The 24,484-nt window shown below is 48.8% G+C and overlaps 1 protein-coding gene and 1 pseudogene across 1 annotated transcript in view; one reads left to right on the forward strand and one right to left on the reverse strand.

Moving 5' to 3' along the window:
• Window positions 1-24,484, forward strand: part of DPP6 (dipeptidyl peptidase like 6) — a 941,878-nt gene that overhangs the window by 230,034 nt on the left and 687,360 nt on the right. The window lies entirely within an intron of this gene.
• LOC121022929 (rRNA-processing protein FCF1 homolog) lies at window positions 8,176-10,159 on the reverse strand (annotated as a pseudogene).

Below are 24,484 nucleotides of genomic sequence, written 5' to 3' on the forward strand. Positions count from 1 at the left end.
GGGGGGCGGCGCGGGGCTTGGGGCCGAGCGCTCGGGGAGCCGCGTGCGCTCCGCATCTGCGAGGGTCGGGGTCGCCCTCGCGGCTCCCCTCCCCTCCCCTCCTCTCTGCCTCCCGGGAGCGCTCGCTCCTCGGCGCCGGCGCCGATCTCGGTCACCGCCGTCCCGAAGCGGGGCTCGGTCTGCAGCGGCGGCGGCCGGGAGTTGGTGCCTGAGAGAGCAGCGTCTGCGGGGCTGCGCTGCCGGGATGGGGGCAGGCTGGGGGTGGCAGTGGGTGTGTGGGTGTCTGTTGTCACTGTACAGGGGTATGCGTCCTAAGGCGACAGTTCAACCAGTCTGCGATTACAACTTGATCTTCCTTCCTTCCTCCCTCCCTCCCTCCCTCCCTTCCTTTTTTTTACCCCCCCTGCTTTAAGACTGGGGAAGATAAAGTCCCAGGCTTCCCACCTGTCACTACAATCTATGCATTGCGCCCTCCTCACCTCCTTCTTGCTGTCCCTTTACTCACGTGGCCTGCACTTCTTCCCTCTCCAGGCCACTTTCCCCTCCAGTGCGGATCGTGTGGGTGGTGATTTCCTTTTGGCAGGGGGTGCAAAACACTAGCATCCGAGGCCCAGCGTCCTGTCCCTGGGCCCGGCACAATTTTTGCTGATGGGAGTCAGGCCCTGCCTGTCTCTGACGACCGGCCTTGGACTAGTAGCTCTACCTTAGACCTGTGTTAGGAGAAAACTTCTTCTTCGGCTTGTTTCCTACTCTTCTTGGGCTGAAAGCCTGGGTTTCAAAGGTTGGATTTGCATATCACCTTAGTAACCGATGACTCAGGCTGGACACCAGCGGGCTGCTTAGATGGATGAGTCCAGCCACCTCTGCTGATCCCTTCTAGCTATTCAGATGTCCGGGGAGGACCACAAAGAGAGGCAACTGCCCTTGTTGAGATGTTCTCTTCCCCGGGGAAAAGAGAAAAATCCCAGACAAGCTCTGGGACTGACAGGGAGAGCTATAGCTTAGCTGCTCCGGCCCCTGGGGATAAGCAGGGTGCATTGTGTTGTGGAACCCGCTGCGTGTGCCTTGGAGGAGTTTGCTACCTGGGTGCACCTGGGCACAGGTCCTCACACAAGCCTCTCAGATAGCCTCCCCTGACAACCCAGGGCAGTACCGGTCCCTGCCCTGAGCAGGCTGTTAGGTCATTCAAACATGTCTTGTCTCAGGTCCCACTGCTTCACCATTTGGTTTCTCTTTAATAGTGCAAGGTTGGGGGGAAGGGCTTTCACAGGGACAATTCTGAAAAAAAAGCCACTGAGGTTTTGTTGCTGTCACTGGTCATTTTTTGTTTTACGGAGGGAGGGTGTGAAGACTGATAGGGATGACAGAAGTTTGTGGCAAGTGCAGTCTGTGTCCATACACGCACACGCATGCACACACCACAGCCTGTATCAGATTTTGCACGCAACCTTCCTATTTTCTTCTGGATCATTTCCAGACTCCCCTGGTTACACAGATAGCAAGCAGAGAGATGTCCCTCACTTCAGTGGGTCAGGTCCTGCGGGAGATGTGTGGATTCTTCAGGCATCTGGTTCAAGGAACTAGAAGTCTCTGAGGAGGGGTTTTTGGGCGGCTGGTGAAAAATTCTGGAGGATTTAGTTACTGAGAATCTTGGGGAAGACAATTGAACTGCAATGCAGACAGAAATTATGCACTTTTTGCCTTAAGTCTGACTTAAAACTGTTGAATTGTTATGCTTGGAGTGAGAACAGGGCGGTTTCCATTGGATAGGCTCTAGGTGGCGCCAGGAGGAAGGAAAGGCAGTGGTTTCTGACTTTTGTTTCTGATGATCTCCACCCATCTTCCTCTCTTTTTTTCTTTCTTCTTAGTTTGGAGCATCTGGTTATAGTTCCTTCTTTTCGGTTTGATATATGCCTAGCACCGTTTCTCAGATGAGCAAAAGGGTTGAACTGGGGAGCAAATTGGGGACCTAACATTTGAAGAGGATTTCTGCTGATGTGGCTCTGACCCGTGTATCTGACTTAATTAAATTCAGGAAGACCCGACACCAGTGTTTTTTCCTGGAAAATTCAGAATTGTGTGTGTGTGATGTGTAGGTGCAGGTATAAACATAGTGTACGTGCATATAGTGTCCTTATGAAGTACGTATAAATATATGTATGTATCTAAAATGTATGATGAGATCAATGACACAGCTAAATGTGGCATCAAGTTCTTGAAAGCTTTTCTCAGAAATGTTATTCAGTTTGGAAAAGTTATGTCTAAAATTTACAGAAAGATAGGTGTACATATTAAAACGCTTTTCCTTCAGGAACGGCAGGTGCATTTTGCTTGAGATACTACTAGTTTAAAAAGATAGATGTAAAAACTGCTGTTTTGATACCAGCTTTGTCAAGATGAAAGAATTGAGAGCAGTCGTTTTGTCACCCAAACGTAAACCTGAAGACGTGCATGTAATTAGGAACGTATATAATAATGGCATCATAATCACGGATTACTCTTTGCATGTTGGCCCTGCCTTTTACGACCTGGATTTCAGCAGTTGGGGAGCTGGGCTGTGGGTCGTGGGAGCTGTCCGAGGTGCTGAAGCATGGCCGCGGCCCCCTTCTGCACATCCTCACACTAGAGCCTGTGGCCTTTATAGCCCTCCTGTGGCTTGTCAGTCAGGGAAAGCTGTTCCGTGGTACACAAACAGCTTTCCCGCCATGGCCACGGAGACCATGATAAACAGCATGCCTTTAAAATCCAGTGGGCCTTGTGCCTCTTGTCCCTCCATCCAAAAAGGGGGAAGTAAAGTCCCATTCTTGACTTCTGTGTATATGCACACATGCCTGAATATGATTAAAAATAAGTAATTTCCACCAAAATAAAACTTAGGGTAGTCACAAGATTTAGTAGAGATGAATCAAATGCTGAGATTGTACAGCCGGTAATTAACTAGTATTGCATTTCCTATCTGCACAACCCCCTGCCCCCACCACCACCACACCCCCGCCAGGGAACCAGAGAAAAGCCTGCTTTGGCTGGGTGGGTCAGTTCTGGGATGTGAGGTTAGCTCTGAAATAGAAATAAAACCAGAATACCTTTTCTATTGGAGTTTCCTCATCAATCTTAAATTTATTTAAACATAAAGTCAATTACCTGGGTAACCCCTCTGAGGAATCAATAGCCATTTTGATTTAAAATTCATTTTGTAGGTTTAAAAATTAAGTTGACTCTTAAAGGAAATGTTGCAAGAAGTGACTTCTAATGGAATTTAAGTAATTTCCAATAGGAAATTGTGACTGTGACTGATTTTAAAATACTGGATTTTGTGTCGCCCCTGCTTGCATGTTTTTTGTTTTTTGTTTGTTTTATTCCTTAAAGGACTCCGTGGGGCTTAGGCAGTAGTCTTGTTGAGGCCCCATTAGTATGTTCCTGTATTCTTCATGTTCGTTGACACGTGATTTCCTAACAATACAAACACGATGACAAACGGGATTTTAAAACAGCAAATTGGCCAAAGCAGGCGCTGAGCATCAGTCCCCTGACTCACGGTGTCTGTCAGCCTGACAGGGCCAATTTCATTATCCGGTATCTTCAGCGTGAGGCTTGTTCTCCAGCAACCAGCCCATTGTTCTCTCCACCGTGAGTTTTCACTGCTACGATGTCAGCATCCTGTGAATTTTTGATGGGTATTTGTCGATTTTAATGTTTTAAGTAGTTTGGCTGTACAGATATGATGTTTCTTTACCCTGCCTATGTTTGTTCTTCTGCCCCAGTGTTAATTTTCTAAATATTTACTTTCACATCGTTTTCCTAATATGTGAGGAAAAGACGAAAACTTTCAACTACCAATTCGGTCCCATTCTTCTCATGACTGATTTGACAGTGCTCAGTGTCGTCATCTACAGATCATCCGTGGGGTATATCACATGAAGCTCCAAGTGACCTTTGACTTGAGGAGACAGGTAGAATCGCCATCTCACTCCTCATAACGGCGGTGCCTACAAAGTAGGTCCTATTACATGCCGAGCAGTGGAATTCGTCCCGTTTCGGTGAATGTATGTTGTTGCTATTACTAATAACATTATCCCTTGATGTTACCCTTCTCTACGAGTTCTTTCTTCTCTGCCTGCAAACAGACACAAAGACCATCCTCACTGGTCTGTTACTGCCAGGTCTGGCTACTGTCCTGTTTTTCTTTCTTGTTTTCTAGTCCAACTTCTCAATCAAGTAGTCTACAACTGATGCCACCTGCATATCACCAACAGTCTTCTTTTCCTTGTCTTTCTTGGTGGCAGACTCTGATTCTTACCGTTCTCACTGAGGAAGCTGCACACAGAGAACGTCATCGGGAGTCTGCCCTGTGTGATTCCTCTTCAGCCTTTGTTGTTACAGCTCCTGGTGTTGGTGACCACCACCCTGCATTTCCGACTTTTGCATTGCATGTCTTTCCGGATGCGGCTTGCATTCCTGTCCTGTCTCTTTCTTTCTGAACTCGGTCTTTGAATTCTGGGTACATCAATCCTCCTACTCTTAATGTAGGAGGGTGGGAGAACCTATGCTCCCCAGTTTTTGTCCTCCACCATTCTACTCTTTACCTTTCATGCTTTCTAAAGATAAATTAGATTTCAGGTAAATTAGAATGAAGGTAAAGGGAGCCGAGCTTATCCTCCATCTTCTGTATTAGAAGATAGCTAAGTAGCTTCCTTCCTCTAATATACATCCCCTCGCATTTCTTCTGAAGGTGTTTTTCTTTTCTGTTTTATAGGATTGTAGAATTAGAAGGACCTTGATGGTGACCATCTTGATCTCTCTTCTGAGCTTTTTTTCCACATGTCAAGCAACTAGACATTACATCATTTTTGCGATGGCGACAAGACAGCTGCACGGAATGTATCCCTAACATTCCTCCTCTCTTTACGTCTGCTTATTCTAGATACCTTTCTTCCTAATCTCTTTATTTGTTGTGATAGTATTGCCATTTCATCCGTATCCCAGCATGGTGTACCACGTATGCAATCATGTAAAAATGACATTTTCTCTATGGTTTTGTTTCTTTTTTTTTTATATTAGATGTTTCACCAGATAAGCTTTGAGGTCCCCTTATGAGTTTAATGCCATATAAAACTATGTCTTAGCACTCTGCTGGACATAGTACTTGTCCTGAAAAGTTTAGCTTTTGTACTTCAGAACATATTTTAAATGCATAGGAAGTGTTTACTACCTAAAGCAGTCTCGCTGTCAATGTTTTGGTAAAGTGAATAATCACTCAAGTTTTAAAAACATAATTCTGTGTCTGTAAAGAATTTGCTGAAATTATGATACATCTGTAACAAAATTATATAAAATTTTGCTTACTTTCTCAGCACAGAGAATGTAGTCATAATTGGGAAATTGTCTAGATTGAAGGAAGTAAGACTCATGACATAAGCAAAGTCAGTGCTCGCTGAACCATGGGTGAAGCCAGATATAGCATCAAAAATACCTTGCCTCTGCACTACGCCTTGATTTTGTTTTTAAAGTGCCGCTATAAGTATTCTCATTGTGTCTTCATAGTCACCTTGGCTAGGGAGGAGAACCCTAACAAACAGCTGATCTGTGGGCTTGAAAAATTAATAAGGGTAAACCCAACTACTTTTCCGTTGCATGAGTCAGTTGTCAACTGTGAATGATAACAAACAGATTTCGGTGTGTTAACAAGCCTTTGGTCTCTAGAGCCAGTCACCAAAGTGTGTGTTTGCTTAAAGCCAAAGTTGTTTGTGGAAAGTGAACATTATGCCTTCTCAGTGGATTTGAATTCTGTGTAGCGCTAAGACGTCTTGAGGTGGACACGGAAGCATACTCTATTTGGCATGCTTTTTTCGTGCTGCCGGCACCCGCTTTTAAATAATTTACTTGTCTGTGTTTCCTGCAGATTTAAGGAGGTCTGAAGCATTAGAGTAACATCATATTAATTTATATTTTTGAAAAGGGGATCAACTCATTTTCCTACATGAGATTAACATTCTAGCATCACTGTGTAGACAGGAATTTCTCGAGATGTTGGCTTTGGACATTTTTTTCTTCTTCATGAAATAGAGCTTTTTAATTTTGTACCTAAAGCTTTTTCTCCCGTAGAGTCAGAATGATTAATGAGTTTAATTTTTGCAAGCAACTGGCAGGAGTTGCTGAGTAAGATGTACATGCTGATTGTATATAACCCTGTTCCTTTTAATTACTCTGATGATAACAATGCATTTATCAACTGCATGCAGAATGCCTCTGTGCAATATACAATATTGATCCCTTTCATAGAGCATTGCCTATAAAAATAATATGTATAATAATCCTTTCAAAATTAAATTCTGCTTAATAAATTTGGTGTTAAGGGCATTGAGTGCCCATGTGCTGTTGTGATTTGCTTTTATTTAATCACATGAGTTTGATTTTATGTACATGTAAAAAAAAAAGAGAGAGAAAATCAGTCAGCCTTTCTCATTAATGACTTTTGGGACATTTATCTTTAGAATCATCTAGTATTGGGAAATTATCTGAAATAGAACATTTTAAAATTTGATAGCATCTAATTTTACAAATGAGAACTCTCCAGGTAATTATGTGAATAGTATTTGGCAAGTCACTTGTGCTCCTCAGAGAAACTCAGCCTTCCGTCCTACCCTGCGTTCTTCTCAGTATGCTCTGTGGTACCATAATTGAGTGGAGGAATGAACTTAATTGTATCATTGGGCTTAAAAAGTATGAACATTATGAAATCTAACAGTTTAAATTAATTAGGTTCCAAATGGATGTGCTAATTGCTGAAGGGAAAAACAGTTTTTCCGTAGTAGTCTAAGATTTTGCTCCGACTTGCTTGACATGTTTCCCCCCATAGATTTATTTTTCTTCCTCCCTATATTTCTTGCTGTCTTTCCAGCATCATCCAGATCTGTTTGGAGCACAGGACATGTTCAGTTTTGCCCCACAAATGACCTATAAAGATCTATATCTATAAAGATATAGACATAGATGTAATTTTGCAGGGAGACTGGAAGCCAATGTGGCCTGGAAGGTCCAGATGGTAGAATTCCAGGTAGGGAAAATCCTGCTTCCCAGAATCAGAACATCTGAGGTGACGGTGGCTTGTGCAGCAGGCACTGGGGACAGATGCTGTACGTGAGCACAAGGCAGGGATCGGAACCTTGTAGGGGTGCCGGGAAGACGGAGACTCGGGTAGCTACAGACGCAGTGTTCTCAGGGCCTAAAACAGTGCTTAACTTAAAAAAAACAAATTTCCTTTCACTCATGCTGTACATGTAGATGAACAGCTTGAAGACTTTAAGATCATTCCGGCAATATGCCTGATGGAAGTGAAACACACACACTCACACACACTTTTTTTTTTTACATTCAGAGGGAACTTAAGGATTTTCCAGGGCCTCACAGTCATTGTAAAAATCAATGTGTAAACTTCCTACAGTGCTTGGATTTCTTTGATCTCAACTTTTACCTCACATAATTTTGGGTCAATCTTAACATGTTTACGTAAAAAAAAAAACAACAAAATGGAATGGGGATATAGGTATCTTTTCCAATTTGGAATTGAGAAGACCAACTTATTTTTTCTGTCTTCTGTTGTTTACTGTTTGGGAAGACTTATGTTAGAGACAGAGCTACTGGAATTACTACAGCAGCTTTTGGGGATCAGTGGGAACCTTGTTGTATCGTCCTGGATATGTTTATATAATTGTGTGTATCCATCATATTTCATGCATTGTATATTTGATGCATTCAAGGTGGCACCTGCCAGCAGGGGTGGGAGTGGGAAGGGAGTAAAGGAGCATTGGAAGAACTACAAATAAAGGGCATCGTATAAGGGGAGGGGATTCAGCAGACATTAAAGGTGGGAAAACACTGGCCTCCTGTCTCCCTAATAATTTTCTCCAATACACTCAGTTTTCTAAACTTTATTCAAACCTTTCATATGCCTCATGCAAAATCCCGTTAAAAAATAAAAAGAAATAAAAATGAGAAAGCTCTAAAACAGTCGTGAGAGGTGAAGTTATCTCTTCTTTTCAAGTTTATTTATTTTGTGTGTGTATGTGAGAGAGAGAGCAGGGTAGGGGCAGAAAGAGAGGGAGAGAGACAATCCCAAGCAGGCTCCAGGGCAGAGACCAGCATGGGGCTCGATCCCACCAACCATGAGATCGTGACCTCAACCGAAGTCAAGAGTCAGATGCTTAACCAAGTGAACCACCAGGTGATCCTTTCCCATTTCTTCTTGAAAGCTTTTAGAGTTGTGGGTGTTCACGGCCCCAAGAGGGGGTCCACTGCAGTGTGAACGGTCCAATTACTAGAGATGCCTTGCTTTTCTTTTCTTTTCTTTTCTTTTCTTTTCTTTTCTTTTCTTTTCTTTTCTTTTCTTTTCTTTTTTCTTTTCTTTTCTCTTTCTTTCTTTCTTTCTTTCTTTCTTTCTCTCTTTCTTTTGTGTGAGCAATCATCTGACATGTAAAAAGATGCAACAAAATTTAAAATGATACAAAAATGTCAATTTCAGAACGACAGCAAAAAGTGAGCACATATAGTCATCCTCTGCTCGTAACAGAGCAAATGGGTCAGTGGAATAATTCACGCTGTGGCATATTGCTATACGGAGTGGCAGTAGGAAAAGTTGGTAAAGGAATTAGAACTCAAGGGCTCCGTATTCATCTGGCATCTGCTGAATGTTGTACCTGTGGTTAGAAATGTACATGATGGGAATTCAAGGGATCTTCCAGATCCTTCCGGTCCTTTGTTTCAGGTCGGGGTCGACAGTGGCCACAATGTGACACTTGTGCTGAGTTACCGCCTGTACTGAGCAGTCATCTGCATAGATTGTCTCCTGTGTGCCTGGTAATTGTTCACATCTTGGGTCCTTGACAATCCGTAGCCACTCCAGACTTCTGTCCCAGTTTCTCAATTTCAGCCATTACACAGTCAGCTATTCAGGGATACACTTGGCATACAGGCAGTCTGGCATTGATTGTACTAAGTTTGACTTTAATGGAAAAATTGATAAAGTTGGTGTCAAACAGGATGTGGTGAGGTGGGCTCAGCTGTGGGTTATATTGGAGGAATAAGTGGGAAGGATGTTGGGACACTTCTCTTTTCCTGAGTGCACTGGGATCTTTGCTTTCTTTTCAGGTTGTAATTTTTAATTGTTATATTTTATTTTTGTGTGTGAGAGAGCGAGAGAGAGAGAGCGAGCATGAGCAGGGAAGGGGGAGAGAGAGAGGGAGACACGTTGTCTGAAGCAGGCTCCAGGCTCCGAGCTGTCAGCACAGAGCCCGATGTGGGGCTTGAACCGACAAACCGTGAGATCATGACTTGAGCCGAAGTCGGACACTTAACCGACTGAGCCACCCAGGCGCCCCCCTTTTTAGCTCTGAATCTGTCCATTAAGCATCTGATCTTAGAGACTAAACATTTGCTTCATGGCCGCCTACTTTCTTGCTTTCTTTCGCTTCCCCATGTTCATGCCGCACTCTTGTTCTTGTGGAAAGATGCTTCCACAAGCATCTTGTGCTTCCCCATGGCTTCTGCTCACCAACCCTCATTGCCATAGCGTCTGAGGAAGGACAGAGCTGTAGACGAAGCCACGCGGTCCCCTGTCTTCCCTTCTCATTTTGTTCCTGCCTCAGAGAGCACTTCCCTCTCTACCCACCTTTACAGATCTTCTCAGGAATACCCATAGAGGGGATGGCTGTAGTGTTCTAGGACACTTGGGCTGCATCATAGAATACCCAGCTGCTTTCGCAGGTGAGTTCCTGGGTCCTTCTCATCATGCACATCGGTCTTTTCCCGTGTGCCAACGTCTGCTCTCCATTGCTAAGTGTGAGGGCACCGTGCTGCGGGGGAGCTGCCGAATCCCAGGTGAGCGCACCCGTTAGTGGCTCCTCACTCGCGTTCCCTCTCTCACCAGCATGTGCTGCCAGCCATACAGACCTTCAGCAGGAGTGTGGGCTCGGGTAGAGCTTCTGTGCGGATAGCGGTCAGGTGGAAGGATGGATAGGGTCGCCACAAGGTGGGGAGCAGAGGAACGGGGGCAGAGAAGTCGAGTTGGTTTAGATTTTCTCAAATGGGCACTTGGCTAAGTGCTGGAAGAGGGCTGGCTTCTCACGTGGGTGGGTGTAGGGGTCTTCACTTTGGCTCTGCAGATGCTTCTGGGGATTGTGTCCCCTTGCTCCCTTAGACGGCGGTGTGGCCACGCCTTACTTTGGCTGGGGAACCGGGAGTGGCGGTTGCCGGGAGCACTTGCAAAATGGAAGCTTCCAGAACCAGCATGGGCAGGTTCTGTACTCACCTTCCTTTTGCCATGGAAACAAGGGGTATTTCAGAGAGCAGCTGCTCAATGGGAAAGCTGTGCACTTCGGTCTGTAAACACGGAGATTGTGTTACCACAGAGTAACCTGGTTGGAGCCGAGGAGCGCAGGGGGCGAGTGTTGATGTGGGTGGTCTGTTCCTCATTTCTGGACCTCGGTTACATCATCGCCCCGGCCAGAATCAACACTTCCTAAAGTTGGGTGGGTAGTTTCACCCTGCCTTCTTGTGTCGCATGTCAAACTTTTTAGTTCCCAAAGATGATGAATCAGAAATTCCTTTGGGGAGGACTGCAGATGTGGTAGGGCATGAGTCTTACCTGTTCCATCACTTACTTTATTTGGGGGGCAAGTGGGAACAATTCCTTGAAAGACAGGTGCACATGCTGGCAGTGTGCAGGGGTTAGGGGTGCAGGGACTGGGCAGTTGGAGGGATGCTAGGTAGGACACTAAATGGCCATGGTGGAAGCCAGCACAGGCCTGCAGGGTGTCAACAAGGGCCAGCCTTAGAGCCGAGGCTCTGGGTCCTTGACGGGAAACCTTCCAAGTCAGGGAAGTGGTGGTTGGTTCACAGGGGGGGGCTCTGAAGGTTCTCGGTGTGGAGAACAGTCTCGGTCCCTGACTCTGCCCTTGGCATTCGCTACGCTTTTCTGTCTTGGTGTATTCAGGATGAGGTTATTTGCTCTGTGGGAACGGATAGGTACGTGTCTTCATCTGAATAATAGGAAACGTCAGCAGAAACATCTAGCTGTAGCCCGGTATCTTTCTCCCCAATTAGCATCCTGCCTATGGTCATTTAATCGCCATTTTGTATGTGGGAAAGTGTCATGAATTTCTCTTCCTTTCTTCTAGATTTTTGAGCTTCTCTCAAATTCAGCCCCCGAATGACGGGTTATCTATTAAAAGGAGAGGGGGGGTGCCATGAGAGACAGGGGTGTCGTTTCTATAGAAACGGGAGCTGGCTGTGATGAGCCGGGGCATCTGGCTTCCTTGTTGGGCTGCTGGCCTCACTGAATACTCAATCACTGCTTCCTCGTTGATGTCCTGCGGCTCTGACGGGATCACATCAGTCAGCCGGGCTGTTGTTTGCACAGGTACAAGGAGAACACCTGAGCAGAATCCTAATGCTCCCGTGCCCGCCTCCCCATGGTCTTTCTCGTGCCACCTCTGCTCCAGCAGGTCTTGTCTTTCACCACAGCTGGGGAGAAAGCAGTCTTGCCTTCCGAGCCTTTTATTGCTCCTGGGGCTCATTGTGGTGTCTCTGAGGCAGGAAAGGACCTTGAGTGGTCATTGCTGGCCCTCAGTGTCTCCCACTTCCTCTTACAGACACCCATCTTCCTACTTTAATGGGCTTCCAGGAAAGGTTTGCCCATCATCATCCAAGATCTGCTTGGTCTTGCCCACCCAGTTCATGGCAGGCAGGTCAAGGGCATCACCTTCGCTCTGACCTCACTAGGAGAGCTGCCCTCAGCATCCTCTGCCCCAAGTCAGAGCTGCCCAGCCACTCCTGCGCTGGGAACCATGCGAGGGCCCCTCACTTCTCTCTCTCAGAGTAAAAGCCAAGGTTCCTACAATGAACGAAGGGCCTGCGACGATGTGCCTCCCCACTCTCACCCTGTGGTCTTCTCCCTGGCCGTTCCACCTGCTGGAACGTTCTTCCCAGGTGTCCTGCTGGTCTTTGCTAAAGTGCTACTTTCTCAAAGACTCTACACTGCCCACCCCATTCAAAGTTGCATCACTCCTGATACTCCCTACCCTGCTCAGGTGGAAGGTGTTTATCATCTTCCAGAAAATTATATAATTTTCTTTTTGTGCCTGTGTTATTTTTGGCCCCCGCCCTCTACAGCCCCCATCAGGACATTGGCTGAACTAGCATAAGGGACTGTGGCTGGTTTGTCCTCTGATGTATCCAGGCACCCGGTACAGTGCCTGGTGCCCCCAAGGTTCTCGGTGAGTATTTGTCATATGACGAGTGAACGAATGGTATCCTACCTGAAAAATCTCTCTTTGCTTCTGTCTGAATAATCACGTTCCTTTAACCGTGTTCTCAGGACTTCTTCTGAAATTGAAAGGTTCTAAAATTAGTGCTCTGAACCTCGTACGTGGTTGATCACGACTGTCTGCAAATAGATTCTCTCCTTTTTGGGATTTTCTTTATTATGTGATTCTGAACAGTGGAAGTTGGCTCTTCCAACTCAAGACTGTAGTTGAGAAGATGAAACGGTTATTAGGGAAACAGCAGGCTTTACTTTTGTAGGATCTGCTTTAAATGTCAGTGTCTAGCGTTTGTAATATTTTGTCTGAATTTAAAAATAAGTGCGAGTGAAATATACATTTCCTACGCACGACTCTTTTTGCTGGCTCTTTTTGTGGTTATCAGCAGAAGTAGTAGAAAAGAAGGTCCCATTGGGAAAAATGCGTATCTTTGGGAAGAAGAGATTCCTATAAATTCAAGAAGGTGATAAGTCGGTTTTGATTAGAAATTCCTATCACCTAATTTGCAATTTAAGCGAAAGCAAAAGATCGCAGCTTGGTTTTCCATGGTTCCGTGACCGTTGGCAGGTGGAAAGTCAACTCAGAGTATTTTGGAATAGTATGTCATTAGCGGAATACTAAAGTTCCCAGACCAAAACGCTCAGTTTCTGCTAGAGGAACTGTGCCTGGGTGCTTAGCCCGGGGCTCATTTCCTGTCTCTAGCGTCCATTTTTATAATACAGTCAGGACTTAGCTGCACTTACGAGGGGGCTGAGACCAGAGACTGCCACCCCTGTTTGATCCCTATTCCCTCTGCTCTGCCCAGCTGAGTGGCCTGGCGGCTCAAGGCTGTGCTGACACTTTGACTCAAGTCTCCATCAGCAAATTGTGCAAAATGAAGATTGGCCGTTTTATTTTCTGTTGTCAGACAAGGGTTGGCTTGCACGTATGTGTCCTGAGTGCTCTCTTGCCCACCCCGAACTGGGCTGAGCTGTTTAAGAACGAGGAAGAAGGCACAGCAGCCCTCCAATCGGGAGAGGGTCTGCGTCACGAGCACATTTGGAAGGGGTAATCAGAGAGCTGTGGGAAAGCTACATCCTTCGTCCAAAGACGTGCTAATAAGCACGAGGAGTTCTAGAGCTGTCAGATGGGGCCAAAGTGCACGCAATCAGATAGAGATGATGCAACCCATAATAAGGAGATGCATCGCTGGGCGTGGGGAGCTCTCTGACCCCTGCACTGAAGTAGTCCAAGTGCCTGAGAACACTTAGAGCCAAAAGACTCACCACAGCACGTTTTCTGCTGTGATGACTTAAGGAGGAGGGATGTGAGTTGATGTGCCCAGGTTTCTAAGTTCAGCATCCAGTTCAAGTCCCGGGAGAGAGAGGGGTCTGCGGTGCATGTGAAAAGCCACTGCACACCCCCTCCCCCCCCAGTTGGCTTCTCCATGCCTGAGAAGACCCAGTGGGCCCCAGACACCTGCAGCACTGCCAGCCGCTGGAAGGGCAGTGCAGGTGGGATCTACCCAGCAGGGTCTCTGCCGCCGCCCCCCCCCCCCCCCCTTTACATCTGTTGAGGAGTCAGGGTGTGTGGTTTCAGGGGGACTGGGATGATCCCGGGGCCGCCGCACTGAGCGTCTCACGGTTGGAACGTAGTCACCTGCCGATCGTTGGAGACGCGCATGTGGCCCGAGGAAGAGGCATGAGGCCACTGGGTATTTGGCGGGAGTCAAGAGAGGGAAACCTCTCAGGTAAGACAGCAGAGCTGCTCTGGAAACAGAAGCGGGGCACAGGTGAGCTCGGGGAGTGAAGGGTGTTCAGCCAGGAAGGTCAAGGGTGTGTATTCGGTGCTGTGTGGGCCAGTGAATGCCCACTGTGACTGCGTCAGAGAAGCCAGACTCCCCCCCTCCCCCGCCCCAGGCTTTGGTTTGGAGACGTGAGCTTCAGACTGTGCTTCCCCGAGTCATAGCGCTCCTGATGAGGGCCAGAGGAGGAACAGGAGACAGGGCCAGTGGAACGCGGCCCCTTCCGTACAGCAACTGCACTTTTAAGGTATTTCCTTGTTGATACGAGTTGGCATGAAACAGTGTGTTGGGACAACACAAGCCCTTCTTGAGTAACAGCCCAAGGACCCAGCGAACTCACACGTACCGGAGCTGGAGCTGACGTGGCGGTTTACCAACGCGTCGCACGCAGAATTCACTGAGGCGCACACCTAACGTCGCGTTACCGCCAGTAGGGCTCCATTTCTGGTTTCCGTTTCTCGTTCCCAGGGTCTTCATCGCGGGCAGCGTGGCTCAGTGGGTGGGTGTACGACCCTCGACTCAGACGCCCTGAGCTTGAGTACTGACTGACTCTTCCCGCCATTTACTCATTGCTTAGCCCCCAGAAGTTACTTAACTGTTTCTGGACTCCATCTTTTTATTTATATAGTTAGGAGAAATAAATCATGGTATCTTTCTCACCAGTTGGTTAGGAAGTTCAAGTTAATACGTGGGAAACACTTAAAAATAGTCCCTGGCGTGCCATGCATCATCACAATGTCATGAAGTCCTTATTGAAAGATGTAGTTGTTCTAGAAAGGATGGGTGGAGGGCTGGTGTGCTTTTAGGACACAGTGGCGTGGAGCTGGAGGTAGAGGGATGTGGGAAGCCCCCCAGTAATCACAGGTGTACTGAATATTGACCATAATCCCTTGTGCCTGAAACTTCACCATAATGCTGATAGGTGGGTTGATTTAGTGGTCTGGTTAGGACAGCTGGACTGAGGGGCAGCATGGTTTTGGGGGGGCTGATGGTGTCACCATTAACTACCAGTTCCCTCAGCGTGGCTCCGTGTTCCATCCCCCCTGTGTGGCATTCCTGGAGGAAACACGGGGATTTGGAACTAGAGGTCCTAGGTCACACTCCCCTCCGGAGACGACAGTAGATGAGGAAGCACAAGCTGACCCCTAGATTAACCCTGAGAGCCTTGGCACACCATCAGAGAACACAGACTTGCTCACCAGGGTTGTTCACGGACATCCTCCAGGGCCAGGCCCTGCCTTAAAACGAAAGTAGGAAATGGTTATTGAGAAACGTTACTTCCCTCGGGAGTCCCTTTCATGATTGAGAATCCAAAGTATGATACATGGTGCGTCCCCAGCACGGTGGGCAGAACGGGTCCAGCTAGAAGACGTGGAAGAAAGAATCGTGGTTGAGCCAGCTGTGAGTTGAAGGAATGTGGAAATAGGTCGTCCAGCCTGAGAACTAGGATCCGGGATCCCCAGCAAGCGCGGTCTTGTGAACCAGAGTGGAATAGTGGAAAATGGCCAGATGCAGGTGTGACTACAGTGGTTTTAAAAACAAAGAACGTGGGGCCCCTGGGTGGCTCAGTCGGTTGGGCGGCCGACTTCGGCTCAGGTCATGATCTCACGGTCCGTGAGTTCGAGTCCCGTGTCGGGCTCTGTGCTGACAGCTCAGAGCCTGGAGCCTGTTTCAGATTCTGTGTCTCCCTCTCTCTGACCCTCCCCCGTTCATGCTCTGTCTCTCTCTGTCTCAAAAATAAATAAACGTTAAAAAAAAATTAAAAAAAAAAAATAAAAACAACGTTCTCACTGTGAACAGAGATCTTAAACCACTTCCCATGATGTTTCTCAGAAGCTTCGACATAACGCCTGAATTTTAATTACCTCTTTCTCTATTAGCAGTTATACTGGCAATGTTTCCATTAAAACTTTCCAGAAGTCTCTTCGTTCCGGCTCACCAAAAACCAGAGTTGGCCACTCTGTTGTATCCGCCGAATCCTCACTTGAAGCGGTTTCTGAGGTTCTCTGAGGTTGGAAAGCCTCTGCACTCAACCAGCACACTCTTCTCTTCCCAAAACAAAGCACACAGAGCCAGCATTGTGTCCAGGGAGTCTTTGGAGAGTTTTCTACAAACTCAGAGATCCTTAGGCTCCACATACCCCGGGATTGGCCCACTGGGTCAATGGAAGCCATGGAAAGGTATCACGTGCCATGAACTGCCCGATGGTCAACTCTAGTGGATAAAACAACATGGCATCCCAGGTGTGCCTGCCGCCCGCTCACCGTGTAGGAGCTAATGCACCGTAGATGTAACTGGAGCCTCAAGGGTTCTGGCAAGATCTGGTCACATCGCTGGCACCTGTCTCACTGTCTGGACGGGTGTCACTCAAAGCTTGTTGCCTTCCAAGCTGGCTTCCCAAAGAAGGACCTTCCCAAGGAGGCATGCATCGAGATGCTTTGTGAACAGAAATACATTTAGGGAAAGACTGAAGAAAAATCTCTGCCTCACCCAGCTCACCTTCAGGGCAAGGTGTGCAAACTGCAGCCCAGCCAGGTAGGAATGAGAAGGAAGAATCTGTGTCTGTCTTTGGAGAAGCTCCCAGAAGTCCCGACACCTTGCTTGCAGGGAGGAGCGTAGCCCGTATTTCCTTTCATGACACAAGTCTTGCTCAACATCGAAAAGTCTGAGCACATCCGATTGTTCTGAATCACCAGCTCCTGGCATGTTTCCTAGTCTTTACGGCTCCAGTACTGGCCTGTTCTCACGTTCACAGCGCTCTGACAAATTCTGGTGACGGGTAGAATATAAAATTTCACTTAAAAATACAATTATGAAGAACGTAATTTAATCTAATTCTTTTACCATCAGTCATATTTGTGTATATTTAACTGTCAGCTTTGCCGTTCCTTTGAAATAAGATTGGGTCTTTGTTAACACAGAGCTTAGGGGAAACCACACACAGGGATTTTCCAGGCTGTCCTTTTTAAAGTCTCTGCTTGTGCAGAAAAGCGTTCATGGTCAAAAAGTTCGGGAAGCATTGAATTCTTCAAGCTCACTTGATTTGCTTTATTTTTTTTTTAATTTTTTTTAATGTTTATTTATTTTTGAGACAGAGAGAGACAGAGCATGGACAGGGGAGGGGCAGAGAGAGAGGGAGACACAGAATCGGAAGCAGGCTCCAGGCTCTGAGCCATCAGCCCAGAGCCCTACGCGGGGCTCGAACTCACGGACCGCGAGATCGTGACCTGAGCCGAAGTCGGACGCTCAACCAACGGAGCCACCCAGGTGCCCCTCACTTGATTTGCTTTCAATGAGAACTTCACACTGAGTGTTACCACCTAAGGTGTGTGTGCATATGGTAGGAAGTCCCACTGGTTTGTGTCTGCCTGTGGCAGTGGCAGGATTTGGAGGCAGATTTCGGGTCAGGAAGAGGAAATCTGCATTTCTGGCCCCCACAGGCTCCTCTGGTTACTTTACATCATATCCAGGTGAAAAAGTCAGCCAGTCTCCAGCGGCCTTAGTTTCCTGCGGCTGCTGTGACAAACCGTACAAACTGGGTGTCTCAGAACAACAGACATGTGCTGTCTCCCTTAGGTCTGAAATCAAGGGGTCGGCAGGGCCGTGCTCCCTCCGAAACCTCCAGGGAGGACCCACTCTTGGTCTTCTAGCTTCTGGGGGCGCCGGGTGTGCCTTGGCTTGTGGCCCCGTCCCTGGAGTCCCTCCCTCCGCGTTTACATGACAGTTCTCCCTGTGTGTCTCTTCCCTTCTTATGAGGACAGCAGGCACGTTGGATTTGGGGTCCACCCTACCCCAGCATGACTCCACCTTAACTAAATTATATCTCCAGTGACCCTGTTTCCAAAATACGATCACATTTTGAGATACTGGAGGTTAGGGCAATACACCTTTTTTTCGCAGGCGTGGGGGCACAGCCCAACTCATTAACACTGACTTACTGACTTTCATCTCAAAGCATATCATTTTTAGGTTATTTAAAATATTTGGAGGATGACTGTGTGTCTCGTTGGAACTTTAAGGAACACATCTTCGTCGCTCAATTTGACTCATCCGCTCTGTGCAGTGGACTGTTGATTGAATCGTTATTGCCATTTGATTGGTGCTTCCTGTTTTTGGTGACGTTTCCTTTGGGAAAAGCCATTGGGGGAGGAGGAGAGGGAACTGATTTGGAGATAAATAATTAGGACAGTCTGAGTGGTGAGATGTCATGCATTTTGCTCTGGGGGATTCGCAGCTGATTAGGGCCATGTCACAGCTGGATGCATTAAACAGGAAAGGGATTCTTGGGCTAGTTGGTGCCACCAGACTTAGGGAATGACAGTAAGACGTTGCAAACCTGAGATGTCAACCATCGTCTGGTCTGTGGATGGCTCACTTCATTCCGTAAGGACTTCTGATGGGCCTGTTGTAAGATGCTGCATGCTGTGTTGTTCTGGGAACCCAGACATAGCTAATTTTGTGACTGCAAAACCCCGGGGCACATACACCTGCTTCTGTCACCCTACTGTTGGGAGCACTGGAGAGGATGCTGCCGGCAAGGTCATTGTCAGAGGAGGAGGCGTGGCTTTCTTTCTATTTCCGATTTCTTTCTTCCTACCCAAAACAGATTGCAAGCATGAATTGGCGGGGGTGGGGGAGGGGCGAAAACAAAAGTAGAGAGCTTCCAGACCGCAAACAGAAAACCTGTGTGTCTTCTGCGCTGTCACAGCATGAAAGTGTCTGGAATCTCATGCTTGAAAGTATCCAGACAGTACAACGTCCACGCCTAGACCCAGTGCTGGCTCCCGGTGGACAAAGGTGCCGGCCTCATTTCTCCCTGCCCCTGAGGTGTGGGGCGTGAGCTCTGGGAGGCAGAAGGTAGGAGAAGGGTATGTAGTGACCACGCACATGAGAGGTTGGGGTTCCTGGGAAGCCAGTCCTAACCTGTATGTTCCAAACCTGTATCCAGAGGAGTAGTTTGGTGCTGTCAGATACCCCCTCCTAATATGACCCTTGGTCCAGCGTTGCAGCACAGGAGGACCATGGGGAGGACCGTGGAGAGAGGTACTCAGGGCTGCAGGGGAACGTTTCGATCCTCCCCGCCGTGAGCACTGCCCACGCCTCTCTGCGTGGGCTTGGCCAGGTGCTATTTCTGTCCCTATGCTAGCAATCACTCGTGTCCCTGTTGTCCCCAGCTGCACATACGTGGATACCGGTATTTCTTTGTTGAACACACTTTGCCTTCTCCGCCTTGCAACTTGGGCTACAGTTTATTTATTTTTTTTTAAATTTTTTTTTTTTAACGTTTATTTATTTTTGAGACCGAGAGACACAGAGCATGAACAGGGGAGGGGCAGAGAGAGAGGGAGACACAGAATCTGAAACAGGCTCCAGGCTCTGAGCTGTCCGCACAGAGCCCGACGCGGGGCTCGAACTCACGGACTGCGAGATCATGACCTGAGCCGAAGTCGGCCGCCCAACCGACTGAGCCACCCAGGCGCCCCTGGGCTACAGTTTGTATTCTCTGCTGTCTTGGTGGAAGCTTTTAGGGGAGGTAGCCTCCTTTAATGGCCCCTCTTCCTGAAAGCCACCCTAATCCCTTAATCTGGATTCAAGGTCCTTGTGACGGGCTCCTGGGATGCCCTGTGCGCACAGCTGTGGGGGCATCTATCACACCTCACCGGAAGCCACTTGCTTTTTCTTCCTTTTCCACTGGCATCTGAGCTTCCGGAGGACAAGGCATGGGACACGGGCTCCCAGGGGCCAGAGGACTGCAGGAGAGATACGAGTCCTGGCCACTCCAAGCGCCTCCAGGATCTAACAAACAGTCCAGGGTGGAAACGAGGACATAAATGATACATTGCCAAGGCCAAACATGAAGGAGTAGGAACGTCTAGAGCAGCCTCCTCAAAGGGCACCCCAAAGTCGCTGGCATTTCTCCATTATTCATTATTTCCTTCCCAGACACCTCATTTCATGCTGTGACCAATTTAAAAGAAATGAGGTTATTTTTAAGATGTGCCCTTTCAAAGAGCAACAGCCACATCTCCCTTGGGGTTTCCGGCTCCTTCCCAGGCAGTGGGTAAAAATCCGTGTTGGGGGACGAAAAATAAAAGGGAAGAGTTTATCTGGGAAAGAAAGAAATGTAAAATGTCACAAGCCATTAAAAGCGGCACTGCCTTTGCTCTGCTTTTTGTCCAGTCTGTCAAATGACTACGTGTATACCTCGGGGGACGCTTTCTGCCACAAGTTTGCTTTCCAAGATGACCCATTTCTGCTGTCGGTTGGGACTCGAGCTTCGTCTTTATATGCCTACGGCAGGGCGCCTCTCCGGGCAGCCCCTCCCTGTGAAGCCCTCCTCCTGCGGGCCCCGCACCTGACCCCTTGGCCTTCCCTCCAACATCCCGTGCTCTGACTGGCCTCCACAGTCATCTGCTAGCCCTCTGTCCCTTTCCACAGCTAGAAAGCAGCTAGTCCCCCTTCCTTGTTGATGGATGACAGGTGCAGGTGCCGAGTTCTCTGGGAGGTGAGTTTTGGACATTGGGGTTAGGACAGATCAACGGTTCCGTCCACCTTGCCCCTGGCGGTAGGTGTGGAACGTGAAGTGTCTTCGCTGAGATGGTTTCTCCACACACCCGGCCTCCTCGCTAGGTCAGAGATCTTTAAGTGCAAGGGCATGCTGTATTCCCTTGGGAACCCCCGACGTTTGAAATAGAGCTTGTATCACATACGTGTTTGGCGTGTTGGCGGAACATCGTGAATTGGCGGGAGATACATGTTTCCTTGGATCGCTTGCAAAATGTCTGCACCTCTCTGCTATTTGAAATAAAAAAAATCTTAAAACCTATAGTAGAGATGTAGATAAAACTGGCTTTCCAGATCACCGGTCCGGTGCAGGGACTGGCAGACTTCTTCTGAAAGAGCCAGATCTGTAAATAGTCTCGGCTGTTGAGGGTGACACAGTCTGTCACATCCACGCCACTCTGCGGGCGTGGCGCGGAAGGAGCCGCGCACAGTGGCCGCGTGCCGACGACACTTTGCTGATGAAAATGGGCAGAGGCAGCTTTGGCACACGGGAAGCGGTTTGCAGACTCCCGAGTTACAGGAAGCAGATGTGGGGAGCAGCGTAGACGTGAGTCACTGCCTGCAGGCCCAAGATGAGCGGACTCACCCATGTATTGGGAAAATAAACCCGAAGGCTTGGAGGCACCTTTCGATCAAAACCGGCGACCCAGACAGTAGAGAATCTCACAGCGGATGTGTGACGGCCAGAGGCCGATCAGCCTCGGACGCTGATTTGCCAGCAGAGCCGCGGAGAGGGGTGGTTTGGGCTCTGGAAGGGGTCGGTGTGAAACCCTGACCGAGCAGGTGGCGAGCGGCGGTGAGAAGCAGCCGGTGCAGGGAAGACACCAGCGTCAGGTTATAGAGCCACAGCGTCCAGGAGAAAAGAGAAGAACCCGACAGCACACGCAAAGGGGACTTTAACAAGGAGAGAGTCCACATGTTCGTCCTGTAACACAGCAGACACCGCCCGGGGCTGGTTGGAGGGACGGAGAGTGCTGTGAGAACTGGGGGGAAGCAGTGGGAATAAATACAATTCACTGCACACTCGAGTTCCGTTAGCGGGATATCGGATTTGGGTTTCATTTCTGTCACTAGCGATAGGCATCGACTTTAAGGGACAAGGGGAACATTTGCCGTTTAGGGCATTATTTTTGCAAGGGCGTATTTTTGCAAGTGCTAATAAGGCCATTTTATGTATTTACTTATTTTGTTTTATTTTTTAACTTTTTTAAATGTTTATTTTTGAGAGAGAGAGAGAGAGACAAAGCGGGGAGGGACAGAGGAGGGAGACACAGAATCCGAAGCAGGCTCCAGGCTCTGAGCTGTCAGCACAGAGCCCGACGTGGGGCTCGAACTCACGAATCAAGAGATCACGACCTGAGCCGAAGTCGGATGCTTAACCGACTGAGCCGCCCAGGAGCCCCTAATAAGGCCATCTTAAAGCCTCTTTCAGTAATGGACCCCAATGCCCTCATTTGGCTTCATTGGAGAGCTCCATGAAGACAGATAATCAAAAACTTCACTGTGGGTTTCCAGCCTTGGTGGGCCATTCCCCTGTGTTGACAGCCACATCCTTTTTCTGCCCTCTCTGCTTTAAAATCTCACCACCCTTTCAGGGGCTCCTGGGTGGCTCAGTCGGTTAAGCGTCCGGCTTTGGCTCAGGTCATGATGTTGCGGTCCGTGAGTTCAAGCCCCGCGTCGGGCTCTGTGCTGACCGCTCGGAGCCTGGAGCCTGCTGCGGATTCTGTGTCTCCCTCTCCCTCTGCCCTTCCCCCACTCGCAGTCTCTGTCTCTGTCTCTGTCTCTCTCTCAAAAATAAACATTACAACAGTTTTTAAAAATCTCACAAACCTTTCAAGGACCAGATAGTGCCCTCCCCCCTTGCCAAGATAGCACTGCCTTCTCCGTCTGTCTGTGAGCTTCAGCTGGCATTCCACTGTGATGGGGCCGGGGCCTGGGCTCTGCCTTACCTCATTCCACATGTTAGCACCTACGTCTCAATCTCCTGTGACTTGGCTGGGTGCTAAGCAGGGCCTGTTATCAGTGCTCAAGGGCACACTCTCGGGTTGGGTCACTGCAGGGCTGACAGCACTGTCTGGAGGGCCCTCTGTGACTGCTGGTGCCCCCATCCTGGGCAAGGTCACAGGAAGGCCATCACGTGGTGTCCTCTGGGGTGGCCATACGGTGTCTCCACACAGCTCCCCCCCCCCCCCGCCCACTGCCACGGTGTTCTCCCCACACCAGCCCCCCACCTTGACCTCGCCCGTGAGCGAGTCGGACAGAGTGAAGTTCCCTGAAACCACTCATCGCTCCCTGCCTGTGAGCCTTCACTCATTACCATCGCTCCCGTGCTGGTCTGTTGTCTTCCAGTCGTGAGTGGTGGGCACCTGCCCACGTGACTTATGCAAAACTCTGGCAAACTTTAGAACGAGCCACTAGCACCACTGAGGCAAAGGCAGTGTGTGTTTTGGAACGTAAGTCACGACTTCTGCCGTATCTGGGAGCAGATGGTCCCGGAAGGGAAAACAGCTTGTCCCCTTGCTGTGCCCTCCGAAGCCCAGCTGTGAGCCCCAACTAGGCAGTTACACTGGGGGCCCATCGTCCCCTCCAGGCCTGTGTTTGTGAGCGAAGCAGAGCCCGAGGCATGGAGTGGGGCCAGGCCCGAGGGGGAGCTGCTCAGCCTGCCTGTCGCCGCTGGGCCCCAGAGCGCGTCAGGGCCAGGTCAGATGGGGCAGAGCCTGAACAGGACCCAGTTCTGCTCCCGGGGGCTGGAGGTTCTTCTGACCTGCCTGCACGAGCGCTTCCCGATGGTAGCTGGGTTTTTTCCTCCTGCACAGCAGCCCTCCTGAGTCGCGCCTGCCCTAGGCATCCCCAGAATGTCCATATTTTAAATGTTGGAAACCTCCATTCTTCTTCCAAGGCTTCTCTCAGTATTTCTGTGATGACCAGGATAGCTGTCAGCCACCACCCGGTTCCTGCTTGCTCGTGAACACACGGCCATGCAGTTGGATAGCTGTGCACCTGCACAGCAGAGCCCTCTGCTGGCCTGCGTGAGGGCCAGGTGGCCCAGCTTCTGCTCAGCTGTGGTGCACGGAGCAAGCTGAAGGAGCGAGATGCCCAGCTCTAGAACCCACCGGCTTTCGGATGGAACCCGCCATCACGAAAGGAAGGGGCGGGGAGCTCACGAGAAGGGGGTCCTCAAGCAGGGCCTGGCGGGGGGGTGGGGCTTTAGAGTTTGGCTCTGTCAAGTGGGAGGAGTGGCAGAGAAGATGAGAGGCACGGAGAGATTGTACAGGAGAGGTTTTGCTTGTTCATACAACAGGCTTTCACTGAACATCGGCTACAGCGCAATGCAGGGCCGATGCCAGGGGATACAGACGTGCTCGAGTCTCAGTCTGGTGGGAGAGACAGGCGTGCAAATGAGCAAGAGAGTTGGGTATGTTGTGAGAAGGGTCCCAAGCAGCAACATCCAGGAGACCTGTCAGTGGTGATGGAAACACTCTGCGTCTGTGCCGTCCCCTCCAGTAGCCGACACCTACCTGTGGCTGCTGAGCACGTGGCCTGTGCCACTGAATTTTAAATTGTAGTTAATCTTAATGTAGATAAATTTAAATAGCCGCAAGTACCTGGTGGCTACCATGTTGGGTAGCATGGGCTATAGGACCGGGATGAGGAATTTGTATTTGGGCAAATAACGGGAAGACAGGTTGATGATGCGTTGGCTTGAAAACCCCCTCATTAATCTCTTTACGAGCGCAAGGATTCAGCATGCAGCACTCCATGAATAAAACAGCCCTTGCCTTCAAGTTTAACACATCACCTTATCTTATTATTAAGTGGTGGA

Source organism: Herpailurus yagouaroundi, unplaced genomic scaffold, assembly GCF_014898765.1.
Source record: "Herpailurus yagouaroundi ecotype Mexico unplaced genomic scaffold, PumYag 483, whole genome shotgun sequence".
Taxonomy (NCBI): domain Eukaryota; kingdom Metazoa; phylum Chordata; class Mammalia; order Carnivora; family Felidae; genus Herpailurus; species Herpailurus yagouaroundi.